The sequence below is a fragment of the Papaver somniferum genome, chromosome 9 (assembly GCF_003573695.1).
Source record: "Papaver somniferum cultivar HN1 chromosome 9, ASM357369v1, whole genome shotgun sequence".
NCBI classification, from domain to species: Eukaryota; Viridiplantae; Streptophyta; class Magnoliopsida; order Ranunculales; family Papaveraceae; genus Papaver; species Papaver somniferum.
Genome location: NC_039366.1, coordinates 98267702 through 98291553, shown reverse-complemented (window position 1 = coordinate 98291553; position 23852 = coordinate 98267702). Strand labels below are relative to the sequence as shown.

The 23852-nt window shown below is 35.5% G+C and overlaps 1 long non-coding RNA gene across 1 annotated transcript; it reads right to left on the bottom strand.

Annotated features, from left to right (window-relative positions):
- Positions 1–21158: 21158 nt before the first annotated feature.
- On the bottom strand, positions 21159–23041 carry LOC113307617. The gene is made up of 3 exons (XR_003339214.1): positions 21869–23041; positions 21413–21786; positions 21159–21321 (listed from the first exon to the last, which is right to left on the bottom strand). It is a non-coding gene; the product is annotated as an uncharacterized LOC113307617 (long non-coding RNA).
- Positions 23042–23852: the final 811 nt, after the last annotated feature.

Below are 23852 nucleotides of genomic sequence, written 5' to 3'. Positions count from 1 at the left end.
TCTCGACAACTTCATGTAAGAATGTCCACCACTCATCGGCACTTTTGTCAATAAATAAACCATTGCACATTGATTCAACTGTTGTTCGGGTGGCAACATCTAGACCTTCATATAAAATTTGCACAAGTCTCCATTTTTCAAAAACATGGTGAGGACATTGAAGCAATAAGTCATTGAATCTCTCCAGGTATTTAGCTAAGGTATCACCCTCTCACTTCACAAAGCTATTCAGACTTTGACGAATGGTCGCAGTCTTGTGATTTGGGAAGAACTTTTTGAAAAATTCTTTCGTAAGATCATCCCATGTCCAAATTGACTGTGGCTGCAGGGCATATAGCCAAGACTTAGCCGTTTCCTTCAATGAGAAAGGAAATAATCTCAATTTCAGGGACTCTTCCGGCATTTGAGTGAAACGCAGAGTCCTACAAATCTCTTCAAACTCTCTCACATGGTGGTAGGGGTTTTCAGCTTCAACCCCTCGAAACACATGGAGCATATGTATCGTGCTCGCTTTCAATTCAAAATGACCAGCAGTTTCTGGTAAAACAATGCAAGAGGGCTGGCTTTCCCTCGTGGGGTACATGTAGTCCTTGAGACTGCGGGGTTGGATTAACTCCTCTTCCACAGTCTCTGGTTGGTCAGATCTTTCTTCGACAGACACAGGAATTTCAACTACGTCTTCTCGCTGAATTATAACTAGACGATTAGTTTGGTATCTAAAAGTCACAATCATATCCCAACAGACATACCATTCAACATGTTATACACCCAGTTAACCAGGAAAATCACAAATCAGGGAGACAGGGATTATGTGAATGAGTATCAAGATTATGCAAGCACAAAAACACATATATCAAAAGTTCAGAGATTGCTACTTGAACAAAAAGGGTGAACGTTTCAGCAAGCAAACATGCTATTCAGATCAATCACATAATCATGTTATGGGTATCATGTATTGCAAGTGTTTTAACGGTGTTATGGAAAGCAACTAGTTCAGTTCGCATGCAAAGATGGTATATCATTCAAGACAAGAATATTAAATTTGAGGCAAGATACCGCCGGTATAAGACCGGGTTTAGGCACAACCAACAGGTTGTCTCGCTCCTCTTTCCTTTTCCTCCTTGGGTTTGTAATGTAGTATCCCAGGTACCTGTTCAGCTCAAAAGAGAGAATTTCAGTTCTCAGAAATTTGCAGGTAAAACACAGAAACAGAAAGAGTAATTGTCGATCACTGAGAGTTAACAACTAGAATCGTAGGACAAGTGTTGTGTAATGCAATAATAAATTACTGAAAGACTGAGCTATATACAGTTGAAAACTTCGAACATGACAGAGTGGAGCAAAAATATGGACAAGCTTTGGAAAAAGAAAAGTAAAAATGCAGGGTGCTTACTGGTATATTACATGATGATGGAAATTCTAGGGTGAAGTTTACTAACAGAACTAGATGGTTATTTTTACAGATGCTTAACCTACAGATGCGATTATGAAAGAAAATTACAAAATCTGAGTTAGCACAACAATAAGAAATTTCAAAAAAAAGTGAATGACCGCTTCGCAACACCTAATACTACTCAGGAATGGCTAGCACATATAAGGGTTTTAGCAATCTAACATGGCTGTTGCAGTGCAGCTGAGATGGAACAACTCAGGCTTGCAGATTCGAGTTCAGGTTAAGCCAGATGTTGAATGAAATTTAACAAAATTCCAATGAACAGCTAAACACTACAATCCTACATGTAATTGCAGGAAATCCTACACTACACCCCTCATATGATTTCATTGTTGATCAACTCATTTTTAGGTTTACACTATTAATTTTATTGATTAATTTTTGAATGTTCTTACAAGAAAGATAAAGAAATCAAGAATGATCTATGCTTTGGACTTTCTCTCTCCTATTTACTTGATTCTTACTCAAAAAAATCTCTCTCCTCTTTACAACTCGAATGACTATTTATAAGGACATACATAGTGGATGACAACTAATCTGTCCTTTATTTTCGGATGTGGTTTGCGACATTCTTGCAACCTTACAAATGTTAATTTCGCAAGCTCTCTAATTTTCGCAAGACTATCACATTTTTCTCATGATCCTTGCTGACGTCATTTCTGAAATTGTTCTGCGACGCTATTGTTTGATAATTTCGCTGAGACATAATTGTTGCGAGATTATGATCCTACATCTTGCCTCTTCTCATATCTTCTCTGCAAAGTAGAGAATGATGTGAGAAATGCCGCAACTGCTTATCTTTTTATATTCCACATTTATCACACGTACTCTCTCTTCCATTTATTTCTTGACACGTCTTCTGTAACCGACACCTTTCAACCGCTCACGTCTCTTCGTCTTAATGGTGTTTATTTCTTCGAGAAGTAAATTTTCTTTATATACTCTTCTCCCCCCCTCTTTCCACTTTTCTTTTTACTTTCTCTTCTATTTTTATTCTCTCATCTCTGCAACTCTGTCATTCTTCTGCAAATTCTGCTGCTGTAATTTTTTCTTCCTTCAATTCTTTTACTTTCTATACATTCCCATACTCTATATTCAATCATGGCTCCAAGTGGTTATAGATATGAGAAGAATCTACAAGATGTCCAAATAGATCTTGCTAATAAAGGTCTTACACTCTCCCCCATTCCTGGTGTGAATGCCAAATCAATTCTTTCTGTCAAGCTTTTCTCCAATCAAAATTGTGATGATCAATCAATCATAATTTCGCTAGGTCAAATTCTCGCAGGTCTCCCTATTCCTCTTTACAACCCAGACATTCCTTTATTTTATGAAATTCTCGCTCATCCGGGGTTTTCGCGAGCCATTTTCCAACTAAGTGGGGACTGCATCCGTCTGATGCTAGAGTTCGCTAATCGTGGTGCTGGTAGAGGATCTCTTTACTCCAAAGAACTTAGGGATCCAAAATTCGCAGACCTAGAGATAGTTGCTGAGAAATATACAGTGGCGAATTTCTTTGAAAACTACGAACTTATCTCCGTGAAGAAAGAGAATACTCGCTGGGGTATTCGATTAAGAAGAAAAGATAACATTGATGAAGCCAAAATTCTTATGCAAGATATTGACTGGCATTCTGGTAAAAACACAACTCCTCGCCAATCCAAAGATGACAAATGGTGTGTGTTTCCTTTAATGCTAAAGGGTCCTTACATTGCCGTATCAAACGTTCTTCCTGCGAATCTCGCTGCATATCAACCTTGGGTTTTCTCCTGGCCCGAGAAGGAGAAAGAGGTATACTTCTCCCCTTTAACTCATTTTATACTTCTTTATTTATTTTTACTATTCTGTTCGCTAACTCTTGCGATATTCCGCAGATCCAAAAACTAAAAGATAGTTATAATAGGACTGGGAAATCTAGTACTCTGTTAGCTCTTCGCTCATACACAGATGAGGTAAGAAATTTTCTTTTATGACTTTAAATAGTACTGTTACTTCTATGCTTCCATTTCTTATTTCTATCTGTGTGTGAAGGTTATTGCTGAAGTAGAAGAATCTGTTGATGCTGCGAAGATTGGTGATAAAGGTAAAGGTACTCTTCGCAGGGAAAAATCAACTGGTCCTCCTCCAAAGAAATGAAAAGTTCGTTCTCCTTCTCCTTCTCCTTCAAATGTTCTTCCTAACGAAAGTTCTGAAAATGATAAGGGTGATGAAGATAACGATGATCTTGCTGCAACTGAAGATTCTCCACCTGAATCTTCTATTGCTAAGCTTTCTGTCCTCTTTTCTGATTCTCTACAAGGGATGGGAGATAACCAATTCGCAAATACCTGCAAAGCTCTCTCTACCCTTTGTGATGTCCCTTTACTGGATGGTGATAACTCTCTTCGCGGATTTTCTAGATCAGTGACTCCCGACTTCTTGCATTCTCTCAATAGTTTGGTATACTTTTATCTTTTTACTTTTTCATTATTATAACTCAAAAGCTCTTTCTATATTATTATTTTTTTTCGCAGGCTGGAAAAGCTTCTTTTGCTGTTGCCTCAGATCTAAAGAGAAGACGCGAAAATCTTGAAAAGAAGAATCTTCAATTTCGCAGAAAGAATGAGGACTTGGAAGCTGAAGTTAAAAGTCTTCGCGAGAAAAATAGGCAATTAGAAATTGATTCTTCCTCATATAAGAATAAAATTTCTAGTCTTCAACAAGCCAATAATCAGCTTTACGGTATGTTGCTTTTCTCTTTTCCCTTTATTCATTCATCCTGTTGTTTTATCTTATTTAAATAATCCTTTTTACAGACATTTATGGTATTTCTGATGAAGCTACCCTTCTTCGCTCATTTCCTAATGCCTTGGATAATGATACCCTTCTTGAACGCCTTCACAATTCTTTAAATAGCTTCTCAAATGATAGAATTTCATCTCTTTCTCTAAATGAACTTAGATCGAAATTTCGCCTCTTAGAGATTGATCACAGATCCAGTTTAGGCTTAGCCAACAGATTTAAGCGTCTCCTTATTGATTCCAAAGAGAAAACCAATGAATTAAGAACCAAAAATATTGAACTCTGCGAAAGGAAAAATCAAATTCGTTCTCGTCTTCTCATAAGTAGTGAGGATGAATTTGTCTGGGCTGCGAAAATTTTAGATGATGCTAGAAAAGATTTAGGCGTAAATGTTAGTCTCCAAGTTGAACATACAACCTTGATTAGAGACATGATTTCTGACAGAGAAGGTTGCTAATTGCTCTTCTTTACTAATCTTTTGCTTCTTATGAATTTTCATCAATTAATAATGATTTTGCCTTTTGTTCGCAGATTCTGAAAATAAATATCGTGAAAAGATTGAAGAACTTGAAGCTGAAAAAGGAACTCGCAAAGAATCTTTCTTCTCGCAACGACAAGTATTCTAGATTGAAGAATCAAATCAAATCACTGTTGAGAATTTTAAGAATGACGCTATGCATTTTCGCAATCAAACCATCCAGATGGTTTGTGATGATCATAATATCCCACATTCTGATTATCCTTGTCTTTTAGAAGAAATCCCACAAATACTCCCAGTTTGATTATCTCTGATAGTGAAGCTGACGATGAAGATCTGATAGTGATGGAAGTTCTGATGGTGATAAAGATTCTGACGCAGATGAAGAAGGAAACAAGTCTGTGAAGATAATGAGGATTAACCAAGAAATATCTTTACTTCTTTCTTTGATTCTTTGTAATACTTGTACATTTATTTCTTCTTTCTGTATATTTGTGTTTTCCATTTTGACCTGCGAATGAAAACAATTCTTCTTTGCAATACAATTAATCAATATAATCATTAATTCTTGAATTTTTGAGTAAATCTCTCATATGGAGAGAAAAACATTTTCTAATTTCATACATTCCCATACTTGCCTCTGTTATTTGAATCCAAATGAGAGATTTCATAAACTTTTCTTATTGTATAATTTCGCAACCTTTTGCGAAGTGATTTTGTTTCTTTTCAAAATCTCATTCCTGTGTGGTCTTATTTTGCCTTCCTAATTAAAGGTCTTATTATGCCACCTCTTGTCATTGCGACAAAATCGCAGGACGTCCTTGCATTTTCATGCAAAAACCCATTGATCTTGCCTTAACTTTTTCTTTTGTATTATGGCCTCTTCAGGAATGTTGCGACAATATGACAGGCCTAAAATTCTTGCGAAAATAAAGCCCCATGACATTGCCGTCTTGCGACGAAATCGCAGGACGTCTTCGCACTTTCATGCGAAAACCCATTGATCTCGTCTTATATTTTTCTTTTGTATTATTGCCTCTTCAGGATTGTTGCACAAATATGACAAGCCTTAATATCCTTGCGAATAAAAGCCTCATGACATTTGCGTCTTAAGACACTTATCAGCTCCCTAATGGAGGGTGCCGCCCTTATCTCCCCCTGGTTGCCCCTTCAAGGAGGCGTACTTCTACCATACAAGGTTAGCTCCTCCCATCCAGTCTTAACAACAACCAGTTGTTTTCGCAGCCTCTTATCCCTTTTACCTATAGGGCTTATGGTTACGAGACTGCACCCTAAGTGGGGTTTTCTTCAGGCCGAGTGCAGTATAAGCCAAGACTTGTCAAGAATGGCAAGGACGCTTCAAACGCCCTCGGCACCTTGACTCAACCGTGTACCTCGGCGCCTTGATCAGATTCTCACTCCTTGGGAGAGTCCTTATTACCTTAGTCCCAACCTAAGTCATATGCTTAAGTTGAGAATCCAAGGTGCCTCTCCCGGATGGGCTTTATTGACCCCAAATCTCCATGACTCAGGTTCCGGTGGCGGTGTAGCCTTTCCCTGAGCCATGTAACAGGTACCCCCTAATATGACGTACTTTAGGTCTTACATTTGCCTCTTGCGAAATTTATTCGCGAACTAGGGTGTACGCCATAAAGGTTCGCCTCTTTTCTTTTGTCATTCTTTCTGATTATTTTCTGTAAAATTCATTATCTCTGCGAGAGTCTCGCAATTCAATATTGTATCTGAATTTCGCAATCTCAATTTTGTTGTTCAATCAAATGTATTTTTGAGAATTTTACTTATTGCGAGATTATCGCAACAACTTAATCATTCATACATTTTTTTTTATTACTTTTGCCCTCCTCTGCTTCTTTATGATTTTCTGCTACTGCTTCCTTGGTAATGGTATGTTCATCCTTTTTATCTGAGAGCATTGATTTTTAACATCTCTTCTCCTTTCTTTTCGATTGTATCCACCATCAACTTCTCACTTCTTTGTACATCCTTGATTTTGTGTCGCCAGTTTTCCTTCTTGTTTGCTTTCCTTCGCAAGATTCTATCTCAGTTTCGTAACATTTCTTTCCTTCAACCCAATCTCCCTTTATGATTCCTACACCATTGGGGTGAGGGAATTTGATGCATTGATGGAAAGTTGAAGCTACACCTAGAATCCCATGTAGCCAAGGTCGACCAATTAATGCATTGTAGGGTGATTCTACATCAACGACACAGAATGAGATTTCAGAAGATATTCCCTTCAATGGAATTTGCATAGTAACCTCCCCTTTAGGCTTGTTAGCAGTACCATTAAAACCATAATCTTATATGTTGATGGTATAAGATCATCATCTCTTCCACCCATGGTTTTATAAGTATGATAAAATAAGATGTTCACAGAGCTTCCAGTATCGACTAGAATTCTATTGATTGCCCATGAATTCAGCTTCATCATCCTCATCTTCTTTCGGTTTTGGATTAATTTCTAATTTTATTACCAATGGATTGTCATGCACCTCTTCTCCTTCGGGAATTTCTTCTGCGGTAAAAGAAATGATCTGTTTCTGCCATTCCTCTATCGCGAGATTTTCGCAATATTCATAATTTCTCTTCCATTATTATCTCTTGCGAACACTCTACTCAAAACATTATCATGAAAATCTTCAATTGTCTTATATGAATGTACGATAGAGTGACAGAATAGATTTTTTGCTTTTGCACCAACTTCTATGAAGAATGTTTCTTTCTTTTTCATCGTATTCACTTTGTGATGTTCTGGCGGTGGTGGTAATGGTTGGTTGTGGATGCCCTACCAGAAAGTCGTTTAGTTTTCCTTGATCTATCATTCTCAAAATAATTCTCTTTACATTTCTGCAATCGTTTGTGGTATGTCCATGAAAATGATGATAAGAACAAAATTCATGACTTCTGTGATTTGGAGGTGGTTCCGTTCCCATGTTCCATGGTGTTGGTATATTCTCCATCAAGATTATAGCTTCCCATATCTTCTCACACTTGCATTTAGAGGTGGCATCTTGATTTCTTCCCATACTACCTTGTGACCTCCTTGTCCTCTATTAAAGTTTGGTCTTTGACCTCCATAAGTTTCTTGCGGTTGATCGAGTCTTTGAATCTTGTTATTTCCTCCACGATTGTAGAAATTTCTTTCTCTTTCATACTCTTCTTGATCTCGACTCCCCATAGCTACCAACTTCTGCTGATTGTTACTGTCACCTTTTCTTGTTGTACTTGCGAAGTATTCGCCACTGTGTTTATTAGCTTGGGTAATAAGCTTGCATTCGCTGTTTGTGAGCTGGTGTTCGCAACTGGATATGATTCCATTTCATTTTTCTTTCCTCTAAAGCAATGTATTCTTCTTGAAGTTCTCGCAATTCAGTCATTGTAATCGTATTCTTGACTCTGAAAATTTGGACATACAACAGGTTTGTTGCAAACATAGCATTGATAAATGATAATATGAGATATCTCTCATCTACACGGCCAGCCATTTCGCTACACATAGTTCTCCATCTTTTAGTCAAGTGTTTCAAACTTTCGCCAATCCTTTGTTTAATCCAAACACATCTTCTATACCAGGTCGTGAGGAATTATTACTTATATATGCCCCAAGAATGTGGTCTGCAAATGATTGAATGAGGTTATTGTATTCTTTGGAAACCTTCAAACCATTTTAACGCTTCTCCTGTTAAGCTGGATGCGAAATATTTGCACAATACCGCATCATGATTTTCCCATTGTAACATGCACCTCACATAAGCTTTAATGTGTTGAATTGCACAAGTTGTTCCATCGAAAATGCTGGTTAATGCGGGAAAATTGCATTTCGGTGGTATTCCTCCTAATTGTACTTCCCTTGTAAATGGAGTTTTCGCAGCTTCTTCTATTGCTTCATCCAATTGTCTTCTACCTACTTCTCCTCTGTTATTTAGCATTCCTCTCATTTCTTCTAATTCTTTCAAGATTTGTTTATTTACCTGAATCTTGACCCATTGGTCTCTTTAATTTTGCTTCTCTTCTTCTGCGTTCACGTCTATCTTTCTTGCGAAATTTTGTATCTCTTCTTCATTATCCTCATCTCTCTTCTTCTGCGATTCTCTTCCTCATCCCTATCTTGAATTCGCAAATGATGATGTCGTTCATTTTCCCCTCCATAATTTTGTTCATTTCTTATCAATTCAATTCGCTGTCTTTCACCATTCTTTACTCTATCATACTCTCATTGAGATTATCGTTATTCCGGTTTTGTATACGCCTTCTTTCTATTGTCATGATTGTTTTGGCGAATTGTCTCCTGAACTCTTGTTCTTCCATTTCCGCTCTCAATCTTTCACGTTCGCAGATTAAACGTGCTTGTTCAGCATTATGTCTTTCAATTTCTTCTTCAATTGTCTGTTGATTTCTTTGAGTTTCTCTCACATGTAAAATTCTTCTTCCTTCCTCTTGATTTCCTTCGCCATCTTGGTTATTTTGTCTCTGATTTTCCCGTTCTCTTGATTTCCTCCAATTTTCCCATCATCAAAAGTTTCATTTTGTGGAATGTAACGATCATCATTCTTTCTCTATTTTCGCGATATTCTTCATTAGGATTTGATTTCTTCTTGAATATTGTTTCCAGCATTGATGGGGTGAATTTTGCCTCATTTCTCTTTAGTCGATCTGGAATATGATTTTGTAATACTTCTCGATCTTCTATTCTGCAATCTGATATTCTCCATCCTTAATTCGTGATTTTGTCTTGTTAAATTCACGTTCTTCTGCCTCAGCTCTTCTTTCTTCATGTATTCTTCGTCTCAATGTTTCTAACGCTCCAATTTCCTCACCTCCATGAATTATTCCTTCATGCTTCTTGATTTCTCTCTTCCTGTCTGTAATTTCTATTTTGTTGCTCTTCTTCTATTTCTTCTGCTGAATTTGATCGCCAAGTGTGTACGCTCACTCTGTCATAATCTGTATTCTCTTGAACTAGTGTTTGTTGAATTGGCGATTGAATTATTTCTCTATTTCTCATTCTAGTAGATTCTCCCATTTCACTTCTTTCTCTTCCAGCAATTCTTTTGCTTCTTCTAATAGTAGTCGGTTGTTCGGATGTATTTCTTCTTCTAGCCATTTCTTCAATGCTAACAGTATTCAAGAAATTATGAAAAATTCTTAATCAATTACTTTAAATTTTCATAAATCTCAATATCAATCTTTAGCTTTTTCTAGAATAATCTTCAACTCGTCCCTGTTTCTAGCGTCATTATGTAGTTGCAGGAAATCCTACACTACACCCCTCATATGATTTCATTGTTGATCAACTCATTTTTAGGTTTACACTCTTAATTTTATTGATTAATTTTTGAATGTTCTTACAAGAAAGATAAAGAAATCAAGAATGATCTCTGCTTTGGACTTTCTCTCTCCTATTTACTTGATTCTTACTCAAAAAAATCTCTCTCCTATTTATAACTCGAATGACTATTTATAAGGAAATACATAGTGGATGACATCTAATCTGTCCTTTATTTTCGGATGTGGTTTGCGACATTCTCGCAACCTTACAAATGTTAATTTCGCAAGCTCTCTAATTTTCGCAAGACTATCACATTTTTCTCATGATCCTTGCTGACGTCATTTCTGAAGTTGTTCTGCGACGCTATTGTGCAATACCATTGATAATTTCGCTGAGACATAATTGTTACGAGATTCTGATCCTACACTACAGAATCCCATATGACTGACTTACTGAAAGGAATATATTACAGACTCAAGTTCGCAGAACTAGCATGCCACAGTTACAGACGATGATAACAGCAAGCTTGATATGGAACAAGATATGCTAAGTTACACTACCAGATAATGATGTAAAGTTGCTTATCTTAACAAAAAGACTGAGACAATACAGGAATGCGAATGAAAACCTACAGCTAAAGCGCTACATAACTAAGATATGAATGCAACAGCAGGCCACAGATTGTAGTAATCCAATGAACTAAGAAAGAAAAACAAGAAGAAAAGCTAACAAATATGCTAAAGAAACTTACAGAACTATGATGCAGGTACTTAAGTGAAACAATATTAGCAACTACAGGAAATTATAAAGATATGAGATGAAAATTATATATACAGATGAGTGAAATTAAAAGAGAAACTACAACTACTAGTGAAGCTAAAAGGTTACAGGGTTATATTGTAGTTACAGAAGATTGATGAGACGCTACAGGCTATAATGATCGAATGGTTATAACTAGAAAAAGATGCAAGACAAACAGGGATGCAAGTGATGAATTATACTAACAAGAAAATGCAGATTATATGACAGAATTGATGGATGAATACTAAGTTACACTACAATAGTAAAATCTAAACAAGTACATGTACAACCTACAGATGCAACTATGCGAGTAGCAACGGAGTGATGGAAACTACTGTTACCACTACGATTAAGACGCTACAGTAGAAACTACAAAATTATAGCAGGCTGATGAGAAGCTACAGGCGGTGATGACAGACTAGTCGAAGTTAAAAAAAAAAGACTACAGCTACTACGACAGCTATTATGCTACAGAATTTCTAACCTAAAATCAAAGTTATGCTAATGCAGTGCAGAGAACAACTAATACTACTCAGGCATTAACACAATGGAGAGTTTTAGTAATCTAAGAATGGTACCACAATGCAGGTGACAGGAAACAACAAGTATTAACAGAGTGACAAGGAAGAGCAAAACAGCTAAAACGACTACTGAGATGTAGATTATGAGAACAAATGGATGTTGGGTGCTTATCTTACAGATGCAATATGTTACTATAAACTGAGAAAGTCAAGAACAAAATAGAATTTTACAGATTCACAACCTAAACTACATGATGCAATTTAACTATGATGCAAAGATAATAAAACGGATTAAACACAACTAAAAGCAAAAGTTTTAACTTACAGCAGGCTAAAAAGCTACAGAAAGAAAAGATTAATCTTCTAAGTTACTAATAGCTACTGAAAAACAAACAAAATTCAAGCAAGTATAAACAAGACTAATAAAATCAGTAAAGTAATGAACAAATTTCAGCTACACCGCTATCGAGTCCCCGGCAGCGGCGCCAAAAACTTGGTAAGACTAGAAACCTACAATATTAAACCGCAAGTATACGGTGTCTACAATGTAAAACACAGTAAGCACGGATCGTTCCCACAGAGACAAGGTTGTGTGAAGCTGAAATCAAAGTACTAATACTAATTTAAACGAGTGAATTTGTCGATACAACGAGAAGCTTCACAATGAGAATTGACTGAAGAACAGAAAGTAATTTAAATGAAAGGTTAAACACTTGATAAGAGGGCACTAGAGCTATCAATTCCACCACTTAACCTACACTGGATTATTAAGCTAATGAACTGTTCTTGCTCCTTATAATGGACAACAATTAAGATTCAAGTCTGTTGCTAGCCTAAGGTGATCTCAAATGGATAGTTTAGTCACAACTAAGATATCAATTCCTAGCATCAGTTGTCTTATTACAACACAACTAATCACAAATTGAAAACAGTCAATGATGCATGAGTTGATGCAACAACAGATAATGGTTCTAACAACCTAGGATGCAAGACATACTAGGTGAAAGTTATAAGTTGCAACTTTAAGATTAAACTGATCCCTACTCAACTAAATTCTTACAAGAACATTTCCATTATCATAAACAACTAGAAGTAAGCTAAGGGCTTCATCTAAGCCCTAGCTTAAGAAATTAGAACATGATGAAAACAGATGACATATGAGATTCACAAATTGAGATATTCATTCATGCAAACTTCTTAATATTTACTGATTTATACCAAGAAGAGTTTTTGAGAAGATAGGTTACAAGATGACTTTCTACTTCTGATCCTTCTTTTTTCCCTCTGCCAGCTACACAACAACCCCCCCTATTTATACACATATTTCTTCCCCTTTTTCAGTCCCTATTCTCAACAAAAACATTATAAAATTTGGGGGTTTTGTTCTCGAAACTCACCACTATGTAAGATTCTTCATTCATGTACCGCCATAGTACCAATTTGACTGATGTTGTACAGAAATTAGGTTCAGACCTAAATTGATAACGCATGTAGCTTGTGTCCACCACGTCCACCTTTTTACTGTCAATTTCTTGCTGTAGTTGTTGGAGTTCGCAAGGAGCAACAAATTCAAACCAATAGCTTGTTATCCTGTCACTTTTGAAGAGAAAATCAGCCGACTTGATCTTGCACTCCACAGTCTAGGGCTAGGTTGAATTGAGTAGAGATAAGTATAGAAAATAAGCAAGTGACCTGACAGGGGAAAGATGGTGATGGAGGTAAGGGCGATGAGTACTGAAATTGACAGGGAGATGGCTTTCGATGAGATTGGCAGAGTTAGGGTTTGACAAATGAGGGGATGTTGTCGGGAGAAAAGGAAAGAATGGGGGTTGTTTCTGATGATAGAGAAATGAAAGAAGGGTTAAGGATCTGTTTGGGTGTAAACGATGAATATCTTGTTTTTGGTATATGGGTGAAACTTGGACCTGGCTTGTATTGTTTCCAAAAAATTTTTTAGCACTTGAACTTCGGCCCATTAACTCCCAATGCTCACAACTCAGCTTTAATCCCTTACTGCGCATGCCTTCTTTTGACCATTCATCATCGCGCAACACCCGCTTTGCTCCACGTTTATACCCATCCCGTGTTCAGACCATTCTCTTCATCCCCCTAGCATTACAAAACCAAAAAAATCAGGAACAATTGCCACATATTTACTTGAAACGAACAAGAACTACAAAATACATAATTTGGCATAAATACAAGCAATTAGTGCAACAAAGTACCATAAACACCTAAAAAATGATAAGAATATATATAGTATTAGGTGCCTATCATACGCTACCTGAGGTGACTGGTTTTCCAGTTTGTAAACTACAAACTCAGAAGAAGTTTTCGGTCAGAAAACTTCCGTCAGTACGCGTACGGGTACGCGTACCCAACATGTCTCCTTTACCAATGTCGCATGCACAAGTGCGCACAATTGGTTTCCGGCATATGGATTTATACACTAATGTGACAACAAACTATATATGTTTATATCCATAGTTGGTTACATAATCTCAACTCTACATTTCAATCATTGAAACATTCTTCTATAATTTTATAACAATCGTTATTCACGACTATCATCATCAAAGCTATTTTCAATATTGAAACTTCATCATGACTTTCGTCACGGATAAAGATGAAAAATGGTTAAAGCAAAAGCTTACCAACACTTATTTCGAGAAAAAGATAGGCGAGTAAACTCGGCTCGAAATAAAAAATGTGTATGTATGAAAACTATCATACTTATATGTCTTTGCCTCAAAAATAGGAGATAGAGAGATAGACTTTTGAGTGATAGATAAGATCAAGTCTCTACATACATTTTAGTCGGATGAAGTCCCACTAGTTCCTCGAGTAGTTCTTCGTCTTCGTAAGATAATCGCCATGGATTCTGGAGCTCAACTACACTAATCTGTCCTAAACCGAGACTTAGCTATAAATAATCTAGAAATCAAGACATATAGTTTTGACACCTAAACTTGACAAATATGCTTGAGATAGCAACGCATGCGAGTTCGACCGAGCAGTGCTCTAACATATCAGTGTAAGTTCAGCTGAACGTGTGCAATGTGCAGGTGCTATCCTTTTTGTTATTAGTTAAGTTGTATTCGCGTGTTTCACATGTTCTTTCTGTTAGTTATTTCTTAACTACTAATTACTCAATCATTGAGTATAACTACCTACAACGACTCTTATTTTTTCTTAATGAAAAACTTGTTCCTCTTCATCACCACTTTTCATATTTTACCAACAACACTTACAGTGTTATCATGGTATCATACTAGGGAAACTGTGTGCCAGATATCAACCCTTATTCTCTGGGGATTCTCACATTTCATTTCATGTGTTTTTTTTGAAGATTCTTCTTTATCTGTTGGTATATGTTAGTGATTCTTGTGAAGAATTTCATCCATATTCGATCTATTTTCATTATTCTTTTGATTAATTTTGTTTCGTGATCTTGATCTTGTTCTTCTCGATCTTTTGATCATCTTCTTTATTGTACTCTTTTCTTCGAGTTTTCACTCATTTCTTGATTTTAATGGAAACGATTCATATCTCAAATCATATCATTAAATCTCAAGCGTGATAACTAGTTGTAAATCTCTAATTCTTCAATTGTTTAGGATATTTCAAGTTATAAATCATGTTGATGGATCTTTTCCATGTCCTGAGATTTATACATAACGAGCAAATGCTAACAATAAAATAATTAATCATTTGTATACTTCTTGGAAAACTGAAGATTCCACACTTCTATTGTGAATCCAATCCACTAGTTATGATTATATAATTGGATATATTGCTAGAGCATCTTCGTATCATGGCTTATGGGATCTTATTGAGGAAAGATTTGCTCATATGTCATCCAAAACATCAAAATGACTGGTCTTATGGCTTCATTTCTTGTCGAGATTAAGAAACTTCAAGATCATCTTGCTACAACTGGACCTCCTAAATCTGATAATGGTTGTAAGTATCAAATCTAATCTTTCTTCAGATTATTCTGCCTTTGCTACATATATTCGAATTAGTAAACCACCAACCACTAATCAAGAACAACACAATTATTTATGAGTGAGAAGATTATGGTTTCTTCCAATAAATATGATGTAGATGCTAATATATTTCTGGCTAGTACATTGAATTTTAAATCTATGCAAAATCGATGCAATTCTAATGTGTCTAGAGGTATTTATAGAGGTAAAGATAGATATAATATTTGTGGCTATTACATTGAATTCTAAATTATTTTATTTTTACTAGAAATTTTTATGGTACATTAAAGGTTATTATGTGCAGTCTAGGTTAAGTAGTGGAGACCACTATCAAGAAACCTATAGTTATGTATTTTCTAGCAATTCACCAGTAGACTTACTCAACTTAGCAGAAGAATGAACAAGGGTCTAACAAGGTTTAACACCCTCTATGTTTTGCTTCTTTAACAAATCCATTGCATACTTAGTTTGAGATAAAATAAAGAACTTGCATCCTTTTTTACTTCCAATCTCAGAAAATAGCAAAGATCACATAAGTCTTTTATAGGATACAAAACTTGTAATTGAGAAATAAAATGTTGCATAAGCTTATGAGAGTGTCTAGTGAGGAAGATATCACCCACATAACCTACGGCAACAACAATGTCAGTCCCGTTTTTGTAGATAAAAAGTGAAGTATCTGCAGTAGATGAAATAAACTATATAGAGAGTCAAAATGACTAAGCTTCCCATACCATGACACCTTTGGCATCTGTTCCAAACCATAAATAGATTATAAAGAAAGCACACATGATTGGATTAAAAGAATCCTGAAAACTTGGAGGTTGTCATGTGCACCACCTCCTTCGGATTCCCATGCAAGAATGTGAATTTTTTTAAAACACAATCCTTTGAAAATATATGTCTATCCCGAACAGAAAAATATGAACAAAGGCATAAGAAACCCAAGTGTGGCTCCGTTCTTTTTTATTGAAAATCTCTCATTATTATTCTAGAAAATAAAGAATTTGTTCTTTATATTGCATTCACTACTTTCGAAGTACTCAACTATTGTGAGATTTATAAGCTAGCGGGCTATAAACCATGAGATGTAAATGCATCTTTATTTTTAGCCATTGATTATGAATGTATAATTGTCAGTCCATTTGATTGCAAACAAGCCCTTGTCTTTATTTGTTTCTTTCAAAAATTTCTCTGAGAAAGTTAACACCTTGTCCGAATTTATTTCCGGTTTTTGAGAATTGCTATCTTAGATTTGATAGTAGTCTTTTCTTTTTCCTTTTGTTTTTTCTATTTTTCATTTCTACTCCTCCTTCTCTTATTATTTGATGGGTTCTTGTTACAAACGATTTCTCTTTCCCCTATAATCTATTCTAGTTCTTTTCTCCTTTTTAGTTGAGATGGGTTTTTAATGGAGACATACATTCGTAAAAGAAACAAAAATTAACCTAATTGTGAAATGTGAAGGAAAACATTATTTATTTGTGTTTGTTAGTTGGAATTTCACCTATCCCCTCTTTTAATTTTCATCAAATTATGTGGTGGGTTCTAACTTTATTTTGATCAATTAACTAAAATTGGTTTTGAATGATGGGTACAAAAAGAAAGAACTTCTTGATTTTGGGTCTGCAAAAGGGTTGTAAACCCCATTGTTCAATCCCTATTAATTGTTTGTTTTTAACTTTTCTTGCATTGGCATCGTTAATACGGCTAAGTTGTTGAAGAAATTTTCTTTGATAATCAAGCATTGATTAAATGATTATATGGTCTAATTTCCAAATGAGAATTGGATAAGTAGGTGCCAATTCAAGAGCATATGCATAGTCTTGAATGGAGCATGTAGTAGGTTCAGAAAAACAAGATGAACAAAAATGGGAATCCCTTGAATATAAATTACGTGAGGATTACTTGACAACTGTAACTTTATAAAAAATACTCGAAATAAACAGATCTTTTGCATCTAACGGCTAGCAACTGCTAGCTTATAAAGTTGTTGTGCACTGTCGTGCGGGATAGCACATCTGTTTAGTATATATGCTTCACAAGTTTTTTTAGCTAGTAAAACTTTTATAAACACAAGGCTGATCCACATGAAATGAATAATTCATGTTATTTACTTTGGTATACCCTTCTTTGTTTACTATATAAGTTGTAAAACTTAATCTAAATATGTAAGCCACAAAGGTTTTATGTTTGGTTATATATATATATATATATATATATATATATATATATATATAAATTAACATAAGAACTAACTTGGACTCAAGAATTCAGTTTGAACATATGGATCAGAGGCTTTATATGTTCTTTTGTCACAATAAGTTAGCCATTCATACTTGAACTTAGAATATACAATATTCCAAATACTTTTTTATTTTTATTTTTTCACAAAATAAAGATGTCATCGGAAAATTAATGGTCAATTTTTATATTTTCTCCAGCATTAAGGTGGAATAGGATTAGATCATAAAAAAAATGACTAAAACTTTGAAACTTTAACAAAACCAATAAAAAAATTGGTTTGCTTACCAAATAGACTCAAACCTTGGTGTATCTAAGAAAGACACGTACCGTTATATCTTTTGGCCTATATCGTTTAAACGGTTAAAGCAGAAGGATAATCTTCTTGACAAATATATATGGTTTTAGGTTACTTTTGCATCTTTATCTTGTTTTTACGAATCATACAAAAATATGTTTAACAAGACCTTGTTATGTTAGGTTTAATCGTATTTAGGCTTATAATGATCAGAATTTTCTTTACAGTTGTGGTGCAAATGTTTAGTTCATAGATATGATTATTAAAATGCAATAAAATAGTAATTATTGTTGATACTATTATCACTGTTCATACCATGTTTCTCAGCAATACACACATTTACTCAGCATGCAGTCCGTGATCTCAGGTTTGAGATTCTTCAAAATCATCCGAGAAATTTGTTTGTAAAAAGAAAATCCATGAAATAGATTTGTAACAGAGATTTTTAAAGATTTTTAAAGAGGTTTTAACACAAGAAGAGAGATTTTGAGAGATTACTAATTTAGCAAGAAAGAATCTTAAATACTTGAGGCATGAAAAACACATAGAGCTAGCTTTAGGTTTTTTGTTAAAGAAACAACCACTTCTCAATTTTTTCTCTCGAGATGATGAAATTTACTTTGGGATTATTAAGAAAATGTCTGAAAAAGCGGAGGTATAACAACCACACCCAATAATTCGTTCGGCAATCTATATGGACTATCTCCAATATAATTCTGAGAGCACCGATAGCACCAGTAACATACATGTAGCGAATTACATACATTGTAATACAAAGATACTTCAAAATATCCGTGAGAAGATACTTATATGGCCATAACATACACATGTTAGAACTAAATACATTGTGTTGATCAAACACCTATTTGAGAAATTGCTTTATATTGTACCAAACTATGAGTTTTTCTCGAATACGTGTTTGATCAACACAATATATTTAGTTTTAACATGTGTATGCTATGGACATATATATAAGTATATTCTCGCGAAAATTTTGAAGTATCTTTGTGTTACAATGTCTTCGATATTTCGCTGAGTATAATTTGGACAAAAACATATATGAGATCAACTTTTTAAAATACAATCAATTTATTTTCCAGTTAAAACTGTTCTTAGTAGTTAATATTACTTTTAATTGAAATATAAGCAATAAAAAATATTTAAAAAGAATACATCGGTTGTTAATTCAATTTTGGAACTAATTAATGGAGTGAGAGAGTAAAACCATACCCTTTGTTTTCCTCTCTATCTCCCTCCCCCCACCGATAACTTCAACAGAGCCCGTCTCCCTCTACCACCACCTCTCTGGTTGACCACTTTACCAGAGAGATCAACGATAGTTGTAGGGTTATATTTTTGCTCTCAGTTGTGGGTTTTTTTTTTTGTTATCCTGATATTTGGATGAATCACATTTTCTTTAACAAGGGCTTTGGTTAGGACAATATTTGGTGATTGTCCCAATGAGATTATGTGTATATGACACGATAATACAGGTCATATTATTATCTATTTGTTTATTTTCCATTATTTTTAAAAAAATAATCTTAAATGACCCATACTTGGTAATTACATTTCCATGCTGAAGGTCATTGATTTTCATATTCTAACGTCGATCACTAACTGAAGTCACCACATACTAAAGTGATAAGCAATTTTCAACTCCAATTGCATGTGGAGAGAGTGTCTGGAAATTTATTGACTTCATTTATTGTGTCTACAAATTACTTTCCCAAAAATCATAACATGGTAAACTAATAAGCACTTTACGCAAGTATTTTTTGGGTAAGAATTGAAAAAGCAATAAAATACTAAACATCCAATAACGGAATCCAGCCGCATTGTAGATTTATTTCCCCTAAATGCACATCTTGGTCTCCCATTCCCTTAGAGTAAGTGTTGTGCAACTTGGTGATTGATTAAGAAAGCTATTATTGGGGTGTCACATTCCAATAGAGGGGCGTCACCTAATAGCACAAAAACGGGTCACCCATAAGTAATATCAAAAATTCCTTATCTCAAATAATTTTGTAATGACTAAACAACCCTTATTTAGTTCATTTTAATTTAATTTAATTAGATAATAATTAAATTAATGAATTTTGTTATATACTTGATGAATTCTGGGACAAAGTTTTTGTGGGAAGAAAAACTAGAGAGAAGAAATTTTTTTTTGGAGATTTCTTTCAAACCCTAGATTTTGATCCACTCAACCAAAATGAATGAAACAAGTTACCAATTCGAGATGGGTGAATCTTTGTATAATATAGAAAACAAGTTTTACATCCCTCGTGTTGGAGACCAAAAGATGGTTGATTTGTTAGATGGTATATAGGGTTTAACACAAAGTGCTGATGAATCTCAACCAATTGAAGAAATAAATCGACAAAGTGAAGAACCAATGGTTGAAAGTTAACATGTATGCCTCTAAACTATCTCCCATGAGCTCAATTTCGCTCAAAATTAGCTAAAGTACGTAAAAAAAATTAGATTTTTCCACTTACTGCTCATGTTACGGTTGGGTTGAAGCTTCGTTCTCAACCGTAATCTGTACTTACGGTTAGGTTTGGATGAACTCCAAACTGTAACTGGTTTTCAATAGGACAAAAGTCATATTACGGTTGGGAAGATGTCATGCCAAACCCAACCGTAAATAATTTTTGCATGGGTATTTATTGCTCTTTTTACTATTGGGTTTTGCACAATTCCAAACCTTAACGTTTTTTACGACTAGGTTCGAATTTTTATTTACCAACCGTAAATATTCTTGTGAGTTAGATTTTATTCCTACGGTTGGAAATCCATATATTACGACTGGGAATACCATTTACGGTTGGGTCCGTGGCTCTTATAACCCAACCGTAAGTGTAGTTCTCCTTCTTCTTATGGACTAATGTTGTGACATGTTGGTTGATAGATCATGCTTCCACCTAGACCAATGCCTTCTCAACCTTATGCAAACGAAATTCTAACTGAAGATTCTTCCAATCACTATTTGAATTACTTGGTAGGTGTAATGGAAAGATATGTTGCTCATTCATTTGGACCATATCACTATGTTTTTTTTTACTAGCTTTGAGTTTTTGGACCATGTAGACATGGGAAACGAAAGATGAGGCAAAGGAATGGGCTAGAGAACATGGCAAGTTAATTATGTGTGTTATAGTTTGTAATGGATCAACAAATGACCGACACTTTCAAATGGTTTGCGAGTGTAGTGGAGAAAGTAAAAGTCGTGTGAAAAATGGTACCGAATATAAAGCAAAAACGACGAGGAAGAATACTACTTTCACTAAGAAGACTAAATGCCCGTTCAAGCTTCAATTTAAATATAACAAGAATAGTAAGGTGTGGTATTTGGAGAAAAACTGATTGTAAGTTCCATGACCGAAAATCGTATGAAATCCATTGATATACTTGGTCATATAAAGAGCCTAAAACCAGTGAATGTTTCTACTTTGCCAACCATCTACAACGCCAAAACAAAATTGAAAAATCAGCAATGGGAAAATAGAAATCAAATGCAACAATTAAGGCATTTGGGAGAGAAGTATAATTACTCGGTTTTCCATGATGAAGATGAGGATCAACAAATAAAGAATCTCATATTGGCTCATCCCGAGTTTATAAAGTTTGCGCGGTGCTCCAATCAAGTACTTTTGATGGATTGGATTGCACGTACAAGACCAACAAGTATGAGATGCCGGTGTTGACCATTATTGGACAAACTTCCACCAACTCTCCGTTTAGTGTCGCGTTTTGCTTCTTGGAAAATGAGATTAAAGTGAGTTATGCGTGGGCACTAAAATAAGTGAAGTTATTCTACGTGGAGGGATATACTCCAAAGGTGATTGTCACCGACAAGGAACAAGCATTGTTGAATGCAATAGCGAGCATTTTCCCGGATGCTCATCACCTTCTTTGCACGTTCCACCTATGGAATAGCATTGAAACTAAATGTAAGACCATCATTCGTCCAACAAAGAAAAGTGAAATAGAGAGAACAAAGAAACTACCGGTTGATCAACAAAAGGAAGCCAAAGAGAAATTTAAGAAGGATGACAAGTTGGCGGAACTAAGATGGGCTAGTTTCCATGCGGATTAGGAAGCCATGGCATATTCTATCACCGTCGAAGATTATGAAGAACCATCTCGTATGTTATTGGCTAGTTTGAGAAGTTATCCAATTATGGTGAAATATTTGGTGGACAATTGGTTGGATCCACACAAAGAGAAGTTCGTAGCCGCATTCACGAACCAATATAGACACTTCGACAACCAAGTTACAAGTACAGTGGAATCGTCTCACAACCGGTTGAAGAAGAAGCTTCATAATGGTGATAGTGGATTTGTTACCGTATTCCAAGCCATGCACACCTATTTCCTCTGTGATCTCGATAGAGTTAAGGAGCATTTTGAAAAAAACTGATCTAGTAGACACATTAAATGGAAAGACAATGCTTGGTTTCATGGAATTACTTTATGTGTAGCATCGTGCAATTGATTTGATCATGAAAGAAGTGAAACACTTTGAGTTGGGTAACTTTGACGGAAGAGAGTGTGTTTGTCTTAACATGAAAAGTTTGGGCCTCCTATGTCGGCATGTCATAGCCAATTACAATGACAAAGTTATTCTGATACAAGATGTTGATCCCTTTTGGAAACAATTATCATTCCATGAAACAATAGTTGATCAAGATTTTGGAGGTACATTTGCCGATACCGACATCGGAAAAGCGCTAGCAGAAAAATATGATACATTAACACGGGGGCAAAGGAAAATATGGTTGATTAACTTCGTATACCCACAAATTAGGAACGACATGAAGGAACCACCTAAGAGGAAGATAAAGGGGAGGCCTTCTACGAAAAAAAAGAGTACTGTAATAAAGAAAACGGTAAGAGAATTGTTGGAAGATACAAAGAAAAGAGATCCTTCGGGTTTTGAGTTGTTGCAAAAATCCTATGAAGCGGAGGATGAGATGGAGGAGGATGTTCAAGGTAGAAACAAACGAAGAAGAGGTCAAATGGAAAAAGGAGAACCTAGTCATCGAAATGTACAAGAAAAAGAAGAACCAAGTCATCGAAATGTACAAGAAAAACATCTTGAGCCTCCCTCTTAAGAAATTTCAACAAGAAAATTTGATTTTAAAGGAAAAGGTCCGGTCTTTCTTTCCAAACAACTAGAAAAAAGCAAAGTTGTTAAAGGAAAATGTTCCAAATAATGCGGAACAAAAGATGGGGGAGATAAAAGAAAAGGTTCCAAATAATGTGGAACGAAAAATGGGGAAGTAAAAGGAAAAGGTTGCGAAGTTCCCTCCCAAGGAAGCACAAGAAAAAGACTTGGCGGTAGAGACGGTGTTAAACAATTAGCAAGAAATATAGAAAAAAGTCCGATGGTTGGAATACTTCCATCAAGTGAAAGGAAGGGGACGGTTCGTATTCCAAACGCAACTTACAAACCACCCCCTAGAGATGAGGAGGGTCGATATTCCCGGAATTTATATATCATCTATGAAAATTACCTTCTTTTTTCCCTGACTTTGTTCGTGACTATATTAAGGCCACATATGAGGTAGATGGAGATGGGAATTGTGGTTACCACGTCTCTGTGGATCAACTTGGACCCTTTGAAGACGCGAAAGATTGGGGTTGTGAAGAAGTTGACTATGTAAGGCAAAAATGTTTATTGGAACTACGTGGGCACCGAGATTATTACATACCGATGATGAGATTTGAAAAAGACTAGTCCGAGAAGGTGTTAAACGAAAGGTTTGTGGCATGGGAAAAGCGGTTACACGGCAATAAATGCTTGACAAGTGAGCATTGGATGTCCATGTTAATAAACCTCCAACTACTCGCCAATGCATTCAATTGCGTTGTCCATTATATCTCAAATGCATTGAGTTTCAAATTTGCACCAACAAGAGTACCATTTGACGAAGAATCGGATAAAACAAGAAGAGTGGTGATAGGTTACGTGCACGAAAACCATTTAGT